Source organism: Marmota marmota, unplaced genomic scaffold, assembly GCF_001458135.2.
Source record: "Marmota marmota marmota unplaced genomic scaffold, marMar, whole genome shotgun sequence".
Lineage (NCBI taxonomy): Eukaryota > Metazoa > Chordata > Mammalia > Rodentia > Sciuridae > Marmota > Marmota marmota.
The window spans coordinates 1,256,836-1,276,109 of NW_025999999.1; the positions used below are offsets into that span (position 1 = coordinate 1,256,836).

The 19,274-nt window shown below is 37.4% G+C and overlaps 1 pseudogene; it reads right to left on the reverse strand.

The window, feature by feature from the left end:
• Nucleotides 1-5,428: 5,428 nt before the first annotated feature.
• Nucleotides 5,429-19,274, reverse strand: part of LOC107149733 — a 32,654-nt pseudogene continuing 18,808 nt past the window's right edge.

Below are 19,274 nucleotides of genomic sequence, written 5' to 3' on the forward strand. Positions count from 1 at the left end.
CTCTCTCTCTCTCTCTCTCTCTCTCTCTCTCTCTCTCTCTCTCTCTTACACACACACACACACACACACACACACACATACACACACACACATCAATCATCACAGGGAAAAAATTCTCAATTAAGAATGAAAAAAAAATTTTCCGCTCTGGTGGTCAAAACTGTTGACAAGGAAGGATATTTACTGTTTTTGCCTGAATGACCTTTCCATGTCTTAGTGAGGTATGTATCTCTTAGAGTGAGTAAGGACTGGCCATTGTTAAACCATTTTAATTAGTTTTAGTATAATCCCCAAATTGGAGTTCTGGATCATATGGTAAGTTATATTTAATCTTTTTTTTTTTTTGGTTGGCTTGTACAAAGACATGAATTTGGCTCAAGGTGAAGACTTAGGAAATTCTTAGTTCTTTCCTGAGTATTATATGGCCTTCTAAAACCCCATGAGTATGTCAGACTTCCTTGATGTCTTTTATGAGCAGCTCTGTTATGGTTTGGATATGAGGAGTCCCCCAAAAGATTATGTGTGAGAAAATGCAGGAAGGTTTATAAAAAAAAATGATTGGGTAAATTAATCACCTTTTGGGATTAACTGGGTGGTAATTGAAGGCAGGTAGGTATGGCTGGAGGAGGTGGGGCACAGGGAGAGACTTCTGGAGTATACTTTTGTATCTAGCAAGTAGATATCTCTCTCTCTGCTTCCTGATCATCATGTGAGCTGCTTCCCTCCACCATACTCTTCCACCTTGAAGTTCAGCCTTACCTCAAGCTTCAAGGAATGGATCTGGGTGTCTATGGACTGAGACCTCAGAAACCGTTAGCCTTCAAATAAACTTCTCCTCTCCTAAAGTTGTTCTTGTCAGGTCTTTTAGTCACAGAAGTGAAAATGCTGACAATCTCATTCACCATCTTTTTCTTTTAAGCTTTTTAGTTATCTTATTAATTTCTTCAGCTGTTTTTCATGACTCTAGGCATCCATGATGCTCAAAAATACCTGCACTTTTCTTCCACTTATGGCTTTGGTAGTGGGAAAGCTCAAAGTCCAAATACTAAATAGCTCTACATGTGGGATCTTCCAGAGTTTCACAAGATGAATCAAATTATGACAAGCTTCTGGAACAGAGCTTTGAAGTGTTCACATGGTAAAGACTGCTACTGGATAAACCCATCAAAGAGAGATCACACCTTGCTCCACACACACAATCTAACCATTTTCAAACTTCAGTGATACCTTATTATGTGTAGCAGAGACAAAAAAAAACCTCTAAACCAATCAATGACCAGAAAGCAAGAAGGAATGCCCACAGGGAGTACCCCTAGATCACAACATGGACATTCATTACTAAAAAAAAAAAAAAAACAGAAAAAATTAACACATAGACTGAGGAAATCAGACCTGAAAAGGTGTCTCAATCTAGATCACTCCCCTATACCTTGAGAATATACACTTTGAAGTGAAGAAGTGCTATCATAGAGGGTGTGCCTGACATAACCTGATGGTACAACACAATTATTGTATCTATAAGAATGGCCCACTCTTTTGAGACTGAAATAGGAAGTGAAATATCCAAGCTTTGACATACTACACACTGTACCAAAATATACTGATCATCACTGAAGAACTAGTGTGAAACTATAGTATAAAGTCTCTTGGAAATATATTGAAATTCCCAGAACACTTTACCAAGAAACAGCTGATCCCTAAAGAAGCCATTGCCTAAGAATGATAGAGAAATTCTTCCTAACAGTTGCATAGAACACAACAGAATAATACAAAAATATGAAAGATCAAGGTAACATGGTGCCTCCTAAGTTCATAATTCACCGTAACTGACTTCAAATATATTACAGTGGGTGAAACAGTAGATAGACAATTTAAAAAAACATGATTACAAAAAATGACCCAGAAACAAAGGAACATATGAAAACAATAGAATTAATCACAAAAGTCAGTACAGGATGTGAATGGGAAATTCAGTAAGGGGGAGACATATTGAAAAGAATCTGAGGAGATATACTGAAAATGAAAGATACACAAAATTTTTTTAAAGTTTATTATAAGTCTCTCTAATGGAATAGACCATGCAGAAGAGTGAATCTCAGAGCTGGAAGAAAAAGGAGCAAGCTTTAAATATTCAAACATGATTAATCATAACACTAGCACAACTTCTCTTTACAGAGCTCCTTTCATGTGGTAGACTTTGTGCAAAACATTTTTTTTTGGTGGAGGAGGGGGGCTTGAGGCATAGTTCAGTGGTGGAGTCTTTAAGTCTGTGTAAGACACTGGTTTCAATACCCCAAATACACAATGTCTTTCACATATTATTGTTTTACTATTTTACATTTACAACAAATTAATATCTATGGGTCATTTACATGTTAGTAGTGTAACAGTGGTCCTCTTTATGCTTTGAAGGTAGCCCTTGCTGCTCTGCCACTGCAATTTATTTTTAAAATGGACATGTTTCTTTCTCTTCCTCTCTCCCCATTCCTCCCTATTCTCCACAACTTCCTAATCTCAGGGAAAACAGGATTACCTTTCTTTCCCATCATAGGCAGAATTATCTGTCCCTGAGTACACAGCCACTGTAAGAACAAAGTAATCCATACTTTGGGGATGGTACTGGAACATGTCAGAAATGACTATCTCCCAAATTAACAAATGAATTAAACTCCAACAGAGAATAAGTGGAATACAGCCTTTGAATCCCCTCTTTAAATGTCCTCTGTTCTTATTGATGGGCAGAATCACAGCCTTTGAGATAGGATTTGTCTTTTGCTAGCAAAGCAATAAACCTTTTTCCTTTTCTTCAAAATGAGAGGAGCTGCTCCTGTGAGTTAAAGGAAGGACTGTGGGACAATAAGAGCAGCTGCCAAAACCCCTTTTGCTTTGGACTCCAACCTTCTCTTTCTGAAAGTTATGGGATACTCCATCATAGTCCATTTTGAGAAAAAAGAAACAAAACTCAGTAAAATCTCAACAACCTTGTTCATTTGGTAAGTCTCTTGGTATGTATGCTAAGACCCTTGATTCCACACATCTGATTCCTCTTAGAGGGAACATCTGATGCATATTTTTGGCAATATATCTGTGGTGCCACTGGTGTAGGAGTCATGATTAGGAGGGACTGGAGAACCTAGGGATATATACTCCCTTTTGATCTGTTCTAGGTTCTCATCTGTTTGTTGGCCTTAGGTTGGGGAATTCCCTCTGGTTGTCTGTTTTGTTTGTATCTGTTATTGCCCCTTTTAAGACCTGGCCAGTATTGCATTGATTCTATAGATGGTCACTCAGGAAAGATCTAAGCTGTTCCCTTTAAAAGTTCCCATCTGTCAGCCACCTTTGTGGGGCTTCTCGTTGGTTGTCTCTTTCTGTCTTTCTTTATTTTATAATCTTACAGTTGAAGTTGGTCTGTCAGAAATAAGGTAAGTTGAAGAAAAGTCACCTATAGATACAAGTCTGTCCAAGATAATGGTTTACTGTAATGATCTGACTTTTAAATAGCTTTCTTGATTACTGTATAATCTGGCAGTTTGTGTTGGACTCTCAAAGGTGATGTAAGTGGAAAAAAATTGAACATGCAGATCTGTCTTTTTTAAAGGTTCCTGTCTGTCAGTCTGGGTTTCAGTGATCCTTTCTTGTCTGTTTTTTGTTTGTTTGTTTTTAACCTGGTCCTTGGCCTCTAAGACATGGGCCATGCTACATTTGATCTTACTGGTAGTCTCTTATGCAGGGACATCTTGGCTTCATGGGCCACCTATAGGTATAAGGCTGTCTAAGAGAAAAGGGGGTTACTATAACACAATATGGCCTTGGAATGGCTTTTTCTTGGTTGTTATACAGTTCTTAAACTGAAGTTATTCCATCAGAGGTAAAGTATATGAAAAAGATTCTGTATGTACAGACATTTATGCATTTGCATGATAAGGAGTCTAAAACATCAGGATCTAATCTGAAGGTGCCAAAAGGAATTGCCTATGGGTGCAAGGTAACAGGACACCAGAATTAAGGGTTTAAAAGATTTAAATCTTTTAAACCCAGTGCCAGAACTCACAGCACTCTTTCTCAGCCTGGCTCTAGGCATCTCACAGTGGGTCATCTCACTGCAAATCATCTCATGGTGGGTCAAGGACACCAGCTCTAAACTGAAGGGGAAAATCCCAGAAAATCTGTGTGGGCTATAGAAAAATGGACAAAGAGAAACTGGCCTCTGCTCTGCCTTCCATCTCCTTTTGCCCCTGGGTGATGTAGGATACTGGCCACAGAGGATGTGGCAGTAGATTGTAGCATGTTATTTTATAACCCATGGAAAGGAATAGTATTCCCTTTTAATATCTGACAGGACACCCCATTTGGCTAGGAGATATCACCGTGGCAAAGCAAATTCTTGCTCTAATAGTATCCCATCTAACTAAATGCCTGAGGAGACCAGAAGAATCAACAACTACACCTAGAAAAGAAAAAGACAGAAACTAAGGCCACCTTGTGTTTTGTAGGCAGCCTCTGCAAAGGAATCTTCAAGGAAGCCTAAATAAAGGTATTGAAAGGGCCTCCTCCATTGCATATTAATATTCCTAATATGAAAAAAAAGGCCCAAAAGGAGCGTGTGGGTACAATTGACAGTGGGGAACTAACTTGAAGTTGATGGCATTGTGATAATGATAATAGATACAGGTCAGGCTCAAAAATATCCTGTGCTCCAACCCCTTGAGTGCAACCTGGGAGAAAAAAAGATTAAGGCCCAGTTTTTCTATATGTTGGGTTGTCCAACCTTTTCCTGGGATAAAATTGGTTGTGTAAATTAAATGCATAGACAATATTCATAAGGTCTGTTTCAGAATATGAATTTAAGAAAGGGTCTAAAATTAGAAAAGATTTTTAAAAAGTTATAGGTATGGAAATATATTTTAGTACAAAAAATCAGAAAGTAAAGGAAACATTTCTGGATAAGAAAGTATTTTATCTGGTAAAGTAATATTCTTGTGCTAAAATCCGAGATAAAAGAGGACAAAACTAAGGATGTAAAGAAGTTGTGAATGTTGAAGTAAGTCACAGAAGGTTTGTGGGAAGTAAATCTCAAAAAGTTTTGTTTATGATTCAATGAGCTATAATAAACACAATCAGCAAAGGTATGTGAACTAGAGTGTGATGTAATCATAAGCAAGGAGTTCTAGAAATTACCAGAAAGATGGAGAGGAAAGAAATAAATTCTCCAAAGGAGAGAGAACAACCCTTCCCACATCTTGATTTTGGCTCAGTGAAATGAATTTGAGATTTCTGTCCTCTTAAGTGGAGTGAAAATAAACTTTTTTTTCTATTTTAAAGCGATAAATAAAAATTTAAAAGCAAAGATGTTTTCAGAAGAAAAAAATCATAGAAATTTCACCATTCTTTATAATAAGGAAAGAAAACAGTATGAAATTATAGTTCAGATATGCAGGATATAATGAAGACTGATAAAGAATATACACAGGGTTATTTCTAATTTAATCTTTATTAAAAAGGGACTTAAATATATAGGAAAAATATTTATTTTCATTGTATTTTAACTGATACATGAAAATATAAAAATCAGCCCAAATTCAAGATGGTGGACTAGAACAAGGCTACATTTCCAGTTGTTCTGTGGGTCAGGATTCAAGCAGCAGGAGTACTCCTTCTCAGTGGGTGAATGAGGGTGTTTTAGTTAGCTTTTCCATCACTGTCACCAAAAGACTTGAAAAGAATAATTTAATAGGAGAAAAAAATTTCTCTGGGGGCTCATGGTTTCAAGGTTCTCAGTCCATAAATGGCCAACTCCATTCCTAGGGGCCTACATTGAGGCATAGTATCATGGAGGAAGAGTGTGGTGGAGGAAATGCTCTCATAACCCAATCATTACACCTCTAAATCCTCTTGCACTGTCTCACACATGAGTTTTGGGGGTACACCCAATATCTAAATCATAACAGAGGGATTTCACTAAAATTCAATATTGTCTGAGTGTCTTCGAAATTTAGAATCTTAGATGCGTAGAATTTAGAACAAGAAAGAGTACGTTGGAGCTAAATCACATTGTACTGCAGTAGCAGGGGTCTCTATAAAAAGGATGGATAACACAGAGAGAAACACAGTGGACAGAATTGGCATGGTAAATGCTGGAGATCAGAAAAGCAGATTAAACTCTGCTGTTCCAGAAGCTACACAGTGAACTGATGTTTGGAAAATTCTCTATATTTCTTAACTGGCCCTGGAAAGCTGAGGCCATACTGTTCCAACAAGTGCCTATATGTGGGCTAGAGTGTACCTAGCAGAGAATGAGTAAAACAAATGCAAGGATCGCACCCAGGGAAATTTAAGTCAAAAAGAAATATGAAGCCAACTCATTTTTCCCTTTGAATCTGGCAGCTCACGTGACCAGTTGAAGAGAGATGGGAAACTGAACAGGAGGGTGTATACACTCAGGGACTAAGCCTGAGAAGTCTGTGTTTGTGGGTAACAGAGTGTGTGGATTGACTCCTCTGCTGCACAAGTGGAATGCTTGGGAGCACCTTGACATGCAGACTCCCAGCAAAAATCAGCATTTGCCAGGTCTTCAGGACTTGTTGGTCTGATCTCTCCAGAGCAGATACCACCCAACAAGACCCCTGAGGCCTTATTAGACTTAAGCCCCCATTGCTGGATTCCTCCTCATAAAACTCTACAGCAGCTCCCCCCCTGGAATGCCTCAATCTTGTCTGCCCAGACAAAACTTCAGTCTACAGTACTTCCCATTCCATCCTACCTTGTACTGGTGAGAAGGGAAGCTGAGAGCTACCTCAACCAGCTTCAGTTTAGGCCACTCCAACTGACAGATCAGTGAGCAACACAAAAAGAGGCAAAGATTAGCAACTTCCAGTCCTTTGACTCTGTCTTCCTCTCCCTCTAGTTTCTCTGGAACCCCAGAACCCATCTTTTATCTTAGGACCAACATTTAATATCCTCTGAGATTTTTCCCTTTGACCATCATCTTGGACCTTCTATGTCTGCATCCAGCTTCTCTTTTGTCTTCTTTTGTTCTCTTGTTCTGAATAATGCCCCCCCACCCCCACCCCCCCAAAAAATGCATGGGAGATGCAATTGTTAATTTTAGATTTGCACTTGACTGGATTAAGTGATACCCAATAGCATAATTTCTGGTTACTTCTGTGAGGGTGTTTTCAAAAGAGCATTTCCCTGCTCATGCTTTTAGATTTGCACCGAGACACACCATTGGTTTTTCTTATTCTCCAGACTGCAGATCACCTAGCATGGGACTTTTCAGTCTCCTCAACCATGTGAGCCAATCCTATAACACATTCCTTGTCATCTATTTATCATGTATCTCTATCAGTTTGATCCTCTATTCCTCTCTCTCTGAAGACCCCTGACTATTATAGAAAATCAATTTCCTGATATTTCCTTATCAATTAGTTAAAAGTTGTCTGAGCTTAGGTTTCTAGATTTTAAATAGTTTCTCTTAGAATCCTCAAGGTAGCTGGGCACAGTGTTGCATGCCTACAATGCCAGTACCTTGGGAGGCTGAAGCAGGAGGATCATGAGTTCAAAGATAGCTTGAGCAACTTCCTGGGACCCTAAACAATTCAGCAAAAACCTGTCTTTAAATAAAATATAAAAAAGGTCTCTGGATGTAGCTTAGTGTTTAAGTACCCCTTGGTTCAATACTTGGTACCAAAAAACAGAAATAAAAATTCTCGAGGTCTATTTCTAGTAAATTTCTTGCGTACTGTGCTGATTTTGAGAAATTACATTCCTTTATGAACCTTGATCCTTGGTACAAAGTTGGCTTTTTTTTATTTGAAATGTAAAAATACCTTCTCTCTCCATTAAATATTAACAAATGATAACTGTATATCAATCAACCTGCCAACAAAGCTATAAAACTAAAATATACTGAGCCCAAAAAGAATTCAAATCAATTTACTAGAAACCTTTATTTTAAAGTCAGATGTTCCTGGGATTCATCTCCTTGTGAGCCTGAACAAGAACTTAACAAAGCCTTGTCTGAATTATCTTGGTCATAGTAGAATATAATAATAACAACATAGACTGTATAATAATGACTTCACACCCCAGAACATCTACATCTTAACACTTGAAACGCATAAATGCATGAATTTGTTAATTTACATGATAAAAGGGAGATTGTAGATGTGATTATGTCAAGGGTCATAACATGGAAAGATTCTACTATATTATGCTGGTGTGTCCAATGTAATCACCAAAGTATTTCTTTCTTTATTTTGGGGGAGTTGTTTTGATACCAGATGTTGAATCCAAGTGTCCTTAACCACTGAGCCACTTCATCAGCCCTTTTCAGTTATTATTTTGAGACAAGATGCTTAAGGCCTCCCTAAATTGCTAGGCTGGCTGTGAATTTGTAATCATTCCACCTCAGATTCCTGAGGCAATAATCACAGGTGTATGCCACCACACCTGGATTCAGCAAGGTTTGTGTAAAAGAAAAATGAGAGGATATAAGGAGAGAGCAGATGTGACCATGAGGTTGAATTGATGTGACAAAGGACTCAGAAGTCCAGGGATGCTGGCAGCCTCTACAAGATGAAAAAATTAGGAAAATGATCTCCCCTAGAGCCTCCAAAAGGAACCATCCCAGGTGACAGAATCATCTTAGCCCAGGGGAGATGATATTAGATCTTCAAACCCAAAAATAATAAGATAATTAATGTAGCAAAGTGCAAAGGCAGGGTAGGGGAATCAGAAATTGAATGATGGGGAAGGTGGTGGTGAAGGGAAGATTATAGATTTTGGTAAGATACTTAGAGTAGCATTATTGATAAATTGTTGTTCTGTCAGGATATAAGGCTGCCTGTTGTTCCTCCCTTTTGCCAACACCTGATTAATATATCTTTCTTTACTAACCAAGATTGTTAAAAAATGGATACAATGTAGTTTTCATTTGCAGTTTTTATTTTTAATCTACCTCCATATGTTTTTTGGTTGACAAGTAGTAATGATATGTATTTGTGGGGTACATTGTGATATATCTATACATGGTAGGATGATTCAATCAGGATCATTAACATGGTCATTATCTCAAATACCTGTCCTTTATATATGGGCAGGATATTTAATGTCTCCCTTTTTAGGAATTTTCAAGTATGCAACACATTATTGTTCACAATAGGAACCATGTTCTGCACTAGGACCATCACTACTTACTTCTCCTGTCTACCTAAAACTTTGGATCTTTAACTAATAATTGTCATTCCCCATTCACTCACAAGTTCTCACAAGTCACCCCATCCCAAGTTCTGATAACAATTATTTATCACTACTCTAAAAGCATGACTTTTTAATATTCACATAAAAATAAAACCATGTGGATTGATCTTGTTCTGCCTGACTTATTGTACTTCCTATGATTACCCCCCAGGTTTTTGTCATTTTTACAGTGATGCCATAGTAAAATCTTACAACAGTGTTAAAATACAGAATGGCTAATGCAAGCGTTACAGTACATGAATAGGAAGCATGGATTTGTGGAAACTCTCTCTAATGGGGGTTGGATGGTCACTGGATTTCAAAGAAATAGAATGGTGAGAAGCAGGTCAGAGAAGACATGCCTGACAGAGAAGGAGATGGAGCATGCCCCAAAGAGAAGATTCCAGATGATAGCACAGCAGCAGCCAAACAGACTGCTCTTCTTCAGATAGGAATGAAGCAGATTTGGTATGCAGGTGGCACAGAAACAAGTCCATTGAAAACTGGGGTGGTATCAAGATCCTTTGGGTCAACCAGAGATTTCAGATGAAAGTTCTGTAAAATGGTGGTCAGGAATAAGAACAATTCCATGCGGGCCAGACCTTCTCCTGCACAAATTCGTTTTACTGAAATAACCAAGAGAGAGGGTAAATATTCCTTGAACAGTACATTTATGACTAGCACAGAAAAAATGCAGAGTTGCTATTTGATGAATGATTGGAAGGATGGATGGTTGGATGGATGGTTGGATAGATGGATAGATGTTGGATGGATGGATGGATGGATAGACCAATAGTAAATATGGAGCTGGTATTCTATCTCAATGACAGAGTGATTGCCTAGCATGTGTGAGGCACTGGGTTTGGTCCCAAGCACAAAAATAAATAAATGGATACAATGGAAGTATTGTGTCCATCCATAATTTAAAAATGTTTTTGAAAAGAGTAAATAAAAAATATGGCTGATTATACAGAAGGATGGACACACCTGTTATCTACCTAATAATTTAACAGCACTCATCATTCAATCAATATTTATTGAGTAGCAGCTCTACACAAAGAACTTCATTAATGATGTCCACATTAAAACTGTTCTTTTGACATTTCATGATTCCATCAATCTTTTCACAGAAACACACACTGATTACTTGTGTTCCCTGTTCCCAGTCTGATGTGCCATGACATTTCTTCCCATTCATCAGATCCATTCAGTCTCATCAGCCTAAACCATACAATGCAGTTTCAAGCTTTATCTCATGCTGTTCCTTTGATGAGAATGCACTTAGGGCTTCTCTCAGATTCTAGATCAAATGTCATTTCTCTGTTACACTCTTTGTGATTCTTCTAGGCTGTAGATTCTCATCCTCTTTGACTTTAATCAACAATGAAGCTCAGATTATTTGAATCCTTATTCTCTATTTTTCTAGACTGCTAAAACATAGTTCCATTAAGGCAGAGTTCAGTTCTTGTCATATTAGTATCCACAATGCAAGACCTAAAAGCAAGCCTGAAGAGCCAAAGAACAAATTTAGGCAATGATATGCCAGAGACTCAGTAAGTACTTCAGTGTAAAGGGACCTTGTCCCAAGGAGGGAACTAGATACAGGTAGATCAAGGCACTCTGTTGTCCTTAAAGGAATCTGCATGACTCCCAAGGTTTGCTAATCCTCATTGATCAGTCAGAAGGCTCTGGTATCCTTGATCAGGAACAAACATCCTGCTCCTATGGTTCATTGTGTCTCTTAAAATGCCCTGCCTCTCTTCAGTCCTTTTTCTTTGCCTTTTACCAGGCGGTGCTAATGTCCGTTCTTCTATCTGAATGTCACTCAAGCCATTTTATGCCTTACCTGTATGAGAGAACAGGCAGGAGGCATTTTCTCCCTCTGCCATCATGAACAGCCAATCCTTTCTTCCCTCTCTTACAGGACTAGACATACTGGATTATAACAATCTATGCATCTGCTTGGCTAACTTGGGTGTGACACCCTTTTGGTGGCCCATTCTGTGCTGTGAATACTTACCATACCCAGAGCTCAGCAGGGGAATGAGAGGCACCATGTGGAAGATACTCACCAAAGTGGTGGAGTTAGATAAATTTTGCAGAGATTTGAGGACAGTGGAGATTAATTAATCTTCTAAGAAGCATTCTGGGAGTGCAGTGTTGTATTATGAGGCATGACTCAATCTACCCTCTCTGTAGCTTTCTTACTTTACCAGGACTAAGCCAACTTCCCCAATGCCCCAGTAATCAGACCCAGTAACCATGTTGTGGCCTGATCTTGGACAGTTTATGGGCTCCTGACATGTGGAAGAACATTCCTACCAGCCCCCAAATAATCATTGTCAAGTTGAAGTGATCCCGTGAAGCTGTTTGTTTTTTTTTTTCTCCTAAAGTACCAATTGAAATAAGTTACTATTACCTGTCGAGAAAGGCATGAAGTAGTCACTCTTCTTGAATTTGCCACTCTTATCCAGGAAATGGCCAGGGTCAAACTTCTCTGGGTTGGGGAATTCTTTGCTGTCATGCAGCACAGATGTCAGTGATGTAATTATGGTTGTGCCCTGCAATGAACAGACCCAGATAAACCAAGTTGTAAAGAAGTCATGGAGCTAGAGGAAATGTTGGAATTTACTGAGTCCCGATGTTATGATAAGAAACCCTTGTCCAAAGAAGACCACTGATGTTTCCAGGTAGGCAACCAAGCAATAAAATCCATGAGTTTAAGGCCAGTGCCTTATTTAGAAGAGACAAAGGGGAATACTCTGTCACACAAGTGACACTTCTTTTACCCTCTTCCCTACATATGTAACTGTGTTCCTGATTCTGCATTATGGAGCTTCATGACCTAGCCTGGTCCAGCACTGAGTCCATCAAGGTGTTACATGGATGAGTTTTGTACTCTCTCATCTTATTTTGGCTGAAGATTGAAACCATACTGAGAATATAGGAATTTCAAGAGAACAGAAGGGCAATGTGGGCAAAATAGTCTTACCTTGGGAATCAAGTAGTTTCTGAATTTAATGTCACAGGTCACTGCACGGGGCAGATTGATTGGAATGAGGTCAATGTATCTCTGGATCTCGTGCAGGACAGCCTCTGTATAAGGCATACTGCTCTTATCTTGCATTCAGGGGCTGCGGTGTCTGCCAATGACTTGGTCAATCTCTTCCTGGACTTTAGCTGATAAGGTACAAATAAGGACCAATGGAAAAGAGAATAACAGTATATTTCTTGAAATAATTCAAGGTTATATGAAGCATTGTGTGTGTAGACAAAAGATACTAGAGACATGACTTATATGCTACAAGTACTGCTGAACATATGAAAAGATCAGCATGATATTATTTATATCTATATATATCTATTTATCAATATCTACCAACAAATATTGATAGACATATAAATACATACATAGATATACCATGAGTCATATACATTTATGACTGTCCTATAAGCTTGTTATTAAAATGTATCTACAAACTTATATGTCTAACATACTAGCATATATGATATCAAATATAAATAGAAATGATAAACTGTTTCAAATTTAGAAGTTGTCACATAATTAATTAAAGAATTATCATTGTAGAAAGAAAAGTAGGAATAAACAGGAATTTTATATTGAAATAATATGACTTTAGAAAATTCCATTCTAATAAATCTATGCATGTCTGTGTGTGTCTGTGTGTTAGTGTACCAATGTGTGCATGTGGTTTTTAGTGTAACCCTTTCCAATCTCTCATTCCTTAAATGTAAAATTTTTGAATCATACTAATAGTTTCTTCTGAAATGTTTACATTTCTAAATAATGATCTATTTTGGTTTCTTGATTTATTTTAGAAAATTTCTAATGACTCTTTTAAGGAAGATTAAGATCCATCTTTACTCATGTAAACTACACACTACAAATAAATATGCATACCCACATCCCTCACATACTTCCCCTATCTACTGCTTTTTATTTTGATCACAGTTTTTGATTATATCAATATGCTTTGTTTACACCATTATGACCACATAACTACTGTTCACTGGTAAGTGTATGTTTCCTTCATTGCATATGTTTAACTTATATTTGAACAACTTATACCAATTTCTAATTCTCTAGTTTCTTATCTTATATTGTATCCAAATGCTTAGGTTGATGTCTCAAACTCCTTGCAATAATTTTCTAAATGCTTAAACTTTAGATTCTATCATTTTTCATTTGTTCCATTACAACTGCTTTATCTACTTAACATGGACCATTATTTTCTTTCCTAGGCCTGGTGCCCAGGACCCTCCCTTAAACTCTCATCCTTATACATAAGGTCTTCTGATTCCTGGAACCTGTGACTGCCTCTGACTTGATTTCAAATATTTGGATGCATCATATGCTCTAGTATCTTTCTGTGAAAGTGAAAAAGGGGAATAAATTTTGTAGAAAGCATGGATCTAAAACAATGTTTCATTTTATTGATTTTTTTTGGTTTGTTTTATTGTTGTTGTTGTTGTTGTTTGGAGTTTGTTTTTTGTTTGCTTTTGGTGTGGTTTTTATTGTTTTTTGTTTTGTTTTGTTTGTCCTGAGATTGACCCAGAAGCATTCTACCTCTGAGCCACATCCACAGCCCTTTTTTTTTATTTTGAGACAGGCTGGCCCAGGCTAGCCTTGAATTTGCCTGAACTTCCTGCTTTAATCTCAGAATAGCTGGCATTATAGGTTTATGCCACCAACCTGACTCTTACATTTTCTATCACCCACACAATAACAGTTGCTCTTTAGAATTCTGATGCCCTTCTGCTTCGTAATTCTTTATAAAAGACCTGGTTTATTTCTGAAAGTTTATGTGATTTTTAACTTTGCTTTGATGTTTTAAAATTGATCACAGCATCTCTCAGTTTGTCTAGAGAGTAAACTTCTCTTCCTATGAGATGAAAACACTTAACTGCTCAAAGAGGTTGTAGAGGGCACCTGAGCATAGAGGGACCCCTATTTTTGCCTCAGTTTCCCCCAACTTGTTTGACATGTGGTGCTTCTAAATGCTGACCATTTAGAATATTTTTAGGGACACACTTTGGCTTTCTCACACTAATACTTCTTCTGACATATAAGCTCAGATAAGCCACAGCTTGATCCTCTCTGCTGAGTTATGTCCCTTCCTTCAGCTCTCTGTGTTTCTGAAATTTGTTGAAGGTTTGTTGGCTGTTTCCTGTACTCATCTTCTCCCAGTTCAAAAGAAATAATTCTCATTTGGGATTACTTTATGATAGTTTTGAAGGGGTTCTGAAACAGGAAAAGGTGGTGTTTTCTTCTAATCAGAGTTGCATTACTGAAACTCTTTAAAGGGAAATTTCTAAATAGAGTTGTTCATAAAAGATAAAATCAATGGAAACATACTTCTGGAATAACAATATTCCTTTAGGCAATTCTTCTATGTAGCAATACCTTCCTTTTGACTATAACCTTTTAGAAAACTTCTCAGATGCTGGTAATATCCCTGCCACCTCATTACATTTCTAAAGCTTTTATTTACACTCCAATTAAGAGTTTTTATTTTTCCTATCTAGCATTAGAGCATGAAATTTTCAGAATAAGGAGAGATTTCCACAGAAATCTTGCAAGAACACACCAAATAATCCAAGTATCTTCTCCTGAGGAAGTGCAATGTGCAGTCTTAGGCCAACTCATGCTAGCTGTTGCATGCTACAAGTCACTTCCCAGTAGAATTCAGACATGACCAGAGCTCTACTGCTTTGCTCCTGCCCATTCTGTCCTTCACTTCTCTCAGTCACTGTTCCCTACTGTGCAATGTTTCCTTATTTTTATTCCTTAATTTATTGTGGACAAATTATAACTGGCAACACAGAAATTTCAATAAAGTTTATCCTCAAGAGAAATAAGATGGAGGACACTAGCAGTGTCTTGCCAAGTTTCTGTTGTGAAATTCACCCTGCTCACCATCTGAAGTCATACCTGTGACCTCTGGGTGCTTCAACAGGAGCAGGAGACCATATCTCAGAGTAGTGCTTGTTGTCTCTGTCCCAGCTCCAAAAAGATCAGTCACAATGTTTATTAAGGCTTCTGTGGTAAACTCAGTCTGCTGATTACCCTTTTCCTAGGAATAAATCAATGCATTTATTTCACAATTAATTTAATATTTAATTACAATAATTTCAAAAGAAATCAGATGGTTATAAAGTTAAGCTAACATAGAAATAAAAGAATATAGTATCATAAATAGTTATTGTGTGGTATGGTAAACTACAGATTAATTGACCAAATCTTCATTTCCTACTTTCTTAGCCCTTGTCACCTAAATTTTGTGTTCACCATCCTTTTTGTACCTAGGAAGGACAAGGAATATATTACTTATGAATAAAATACAAGGGGAAGTCTGTTGGTTCCACTTCTCTTTCCTTCTGTCTACTCAAAATATAGACACACAGTGTAGGTAAGACAGAAATTGTTTTAAGATTGCAAAATTTAATCATGAAGATAAAAGCTAGCATATTAAGTACAATTTTTTTAGTTCATTTTCTGTTGCTATAACACACAACCAGATTTGTAAAGAATAGTTGTCCCAGGAACTCTCAACACTGTTACACTGGGGAACAACTTTCAGCATAAATTTTTGAGGGGATACACCACATGCAACCCATAACATATGGTGAAGGAAAATGGAAGGCACCTGAGTCTCTGATATTTCTGGGTTATTGTACTAAACCTAGTCTAGCCCACCACAAGTTTTCCTTGTATGTAAGATGACTAAATCCATTAATTTAAGCTCTGGTCATTGGGTTTTTCTCTTATTTGAAGAAAAATATGTTTTAACTGATAAAAAATGGGTAAAATAGGACCATATCATGGAAGATAAAATAACTTAAATCAAGAATATGCAGTTTTCTTCTTCCGATAAAGAATTTACTTGGACATAAGATTTCCTATGTATTTCTATACTCACTAGGAACTGGAAAATATGCAAAAGATAATATGACAGCACAGTCTAAAATAGAGTAAACAAAAAGTGAATGAATTGTAAAGACAGAACGTATTCCAGATGAGAGACAACAAATAACTTAGGAAAAAATTGCAAGAATAAATTCACCATGAAATTCACCCTGCTTAAGACACAAATGGAAAAAGACACTGCAAACATGAAGACAGAGGGTTTAGGACTTAACTGTTCATTTAAAGGACAGAGTAAGGATAATGCAGCTTCTGAGGATAAGAGGCTGACTCAAAAGAGCTTTCATACATTGGTAATTAAGAAAATACTTGATAAAAACAACTAATGTTGTTTTAGGACTGAGAGCATTATTTGACACAGACTTGACATCAACAAAAGTTAATTTTAAATATTGACTAGAGAAGATTTGAAAATATAAAATAATCCTAACACATGAATTACATATAAATTAGGTAATTTTATAACCAATCCATAGGCAAGAATTTATTTTGTGGGGCTTGTATAATCTCCAGGTGGACTATAGGCTCGCCAATAAAAAGTAATCAATATTTAGACACAGTTATCTCAATAGACATATTTCCTGGACAACGAAACATTGACTTTACCTAGTTTTTGTTAGGTTGGTGGTGGCAACTTGGTGGTGACTTAGGACAAAGCAGCCCGCAGGGGAAAGGAACATCAATCAGGCACTGGCAGAAACGCCTGTCAATCAACGAGATCTCCTGACTAACACCTGTCAATCAGCAGGACCCCCTGGCCAATCCTGGAGTTCAGCCAACTCCCCTGACCAACTCCAATGGAACAAGGGACCCTAAGAACACCTTTACCTGTCCCAAGCCCTTCCCTTCCTGCTGTAAGCCCCATAAAAGTCCAGTCCAGTCAAGCTTCCACGTGGTTTCTCCTCAGACCCTTCTCCTGTCTACTCTGTAGGTCTGATCAAGTTCCGCCTGGGAGTGATATCTCAATAAAGTCTCCTTCAGCGGCCCTTTTAAATCTGCCTCCTTTGGTCACTCCCCACCTTGCCTGATCTGACAGTTTTCTAAGATTGTCCAATCAGCATTTCAAAGAAGACCCAAATGGGAGCATATTCCATGATAATAGAGGAAAACATTTAGTAAACATAAGATGGAAGTACTAAAAATAAGGAAAGTGAAAGACCAGAGGAACCCACAATATTGTAGCAGCTCCCAAGCATGAATTAAAACATTAGTTCTACAGAGATAAACTGAGGTAAAAAACTGAAATTTTTTCACAGAGGTAGCAGAGAGGTGAATATCAAAAACATCAGGTTCTTCAGCAGAAAGGGAATTAATAAAAGCAACAGAAATGAGCAGCGTCCAGTGCATGGTGACTCAGGGAGGGAGAGGAAGCTCTCCTTCCATGAGACAAATGAATCTTTCCTATCAAGTTTAAGAAAGATAGACATCATTGTCCAACAAGTCACATTGTGAGCAGAAAATGAGCTCGGATCACATCATATTAGGCCCTGACTTCCTTAACCAGACCCCTAAAGTGCAAGAAATAAGATCAAGAATTAATAAATGGGATGGATTTAAACTAAAAAGCTTCTTCTCAGCAAAGGAAACAATCAAGAATGTGAAGAGAGTGCGCATAGATTGGGAGAACATCTTTACTTCATGCACCTTAGATAGAGCACTAATCTCAAGGATACACAAAGACCTCAAAAAACTTAACACCAAAATAATAATAATAATAATAATAATAATAATAATAATAATAATATTAAACCCAATCAATAAATGGGATAAGGAATTGAATAGACATTTCTCAAAAGAAGATACACAATTGATCAACAAATATATGAAAAAAATGTTCAACTTCTCTCATAATTAGAGAAATGCGAATCAAAACTATTCTAAGATTTCATCTCACTCCAGTCAGAACAGCAATTGTCAAGCATACAGCAATAATAAGTGTTGGCGAGGATGTGAAGAAAAAGGTACACTCATACATTGCTGGTGGCTTTGCAAATTGGTGTAACCACTATGGAAAGCAGTATAAAGATTCCTTAGAAAACTTGGAATGGAACCATCATTTGACCCAGCTATCCCACTCTTCGCTCTATACATAAAGGACTTAAAATCAGAATACTATAGTGACACAGCCACATCATGGCAGCTCAATTCACAATAGCTAAACTGTGGAACTAACCTAGATGCCCATCAACAGATGAATGAATAAAGAAACGTTGGTATATTTACACAATGAAATATTACTCAGCATTAAAAGAGAATGAAAGTATGTCATTTGCAGATAAATGGATGGAGTTGGAGAATATTATGCTAAGCAAAGTAAACCAATCCCAAAAAATCAAAGGCCAAATGCTCTCTCTGATAAGTGGATGCTGATCCATAATGGAGGGGGAGCATGGGAAAAATGGAGGAACTGTGATTGGGCAAAGTGGGGGAGGGGAGGGAAGAGGAGGGGGCATGGGAGCAGGAAAGATGGTGAAATTAGATGAACATCGTTACCTTAGGTACATGTATGATGACTGCACATGTGATGTGACTCTACATCATGTACAACCAGAAAAATGAAAAATTGTGCTCCATTTGTGTACAATGAATCAAAATGCATTCTGCTGTCATGTATAACTAACTATAACAAGTTTAAAAAGAAGACATTAAGACCAATGATACAGTACAAAAGACACAGAGACATCTACATAGATGCAGTCATCTGGTACTTGACAAAACTGCCAATAACATATGTTGGAGAAAATATATTATTTTTAACAAATGATGCTGATAAAACTGGATATCCATATATAGAAGACTGAAACTTGATTGCTATCACTCACCCTCCACAAAAGTAAACTCAAAGTGGATCAATGATGTAGGAATTAGATCAGAAAATCTAGAATGGCTAGAAGAAAACCTAAGTCAGGAATCTAACAAATTGGCACAGGCTCCAACTTCCTGAATACCTAAAGCTCAACCAAGAATCAATAAGTGGGATGGTAGCAAATTAAAAAGCTTCTTCACAACAAAGAAAACAGGAGCATGAAAAACCCACAGTATTGGAGAAAACCTTTTCCAGGTACTCTTCTGAGAGGGAATTAATATC